Raw genomic sequence first — 359 nt, 5'->3', positions numbered from 1 at the left:
GCAGTCGTTTTGGTTTGTTACTGAAAGCAGTTATTAACTGAGCACTTACCTTCAGACAGGAAAAAAATTTTATCTTCTTTTACAGATGAGGAAACTGAGACCCAGGGAGGGAGGATGACTCACACAGCACCAAGAGAGTGAAGACGTGGTTATGCTTGACTCCTGGCGCAGTGAATTTTTTTTCATGAAAAAGTGACTCTTAGGTTCTAAATGTATTTCTAGAAAAAAGGGAAAATGTAAGGACACATTAAATATAATAATACATTTAGACTTACAGTGTAATGGCACATGACACTATATGCATTTGTCACAAAGTATGGGGCCTGCCCATTAGCTCAGTTGTTTAAGTGCCTGCTTAA

General features: G+C 38.2%; 1 protein-coding gene across 1 annotated transcript in view; it reads right to left on the bottom strand.

Annotated features, from left to right (window-relative positions):
- Window positions 1-104, bottom strand: part of Nucb2 (nucleobindin 2) — a 71,671-nt gene extending 71,567 nt beyond the window's left edge. The window contains exon 1 of the mRNA XM_023719328.1: window positions 50-104. The gene's annotated coding sequence lies outside the window, so the exon portion shown is untranslated. The remainder of the gene's footprint in view (window positions 1-49) is intronic.
- Between the last annotated feature and the right edge of the window lie 255 nt (window positions 105-359).

The sequence above is a fragment of the Octodon degus genome, unplaced genomic scaffold, assembly GCF_000260255.1.
Source record: "Octodon degus isolate 3935 unplaced genomic scaffold, OctDeg1.0 scaffold00067, whole genome shotgun sequence".
In the NCBI taxonomy this organism is placed as follows: domain Eukaryota; kingdom Metazoa; phylum Chordata; class Mammalia; order Rodentia; family Octodontidae; genus Octodon; species Octodon degus.
Note: the sequence above shows the minus strand (reverse complement) of the source record. Positions and strands in the feature narration are given on the sequence as shown.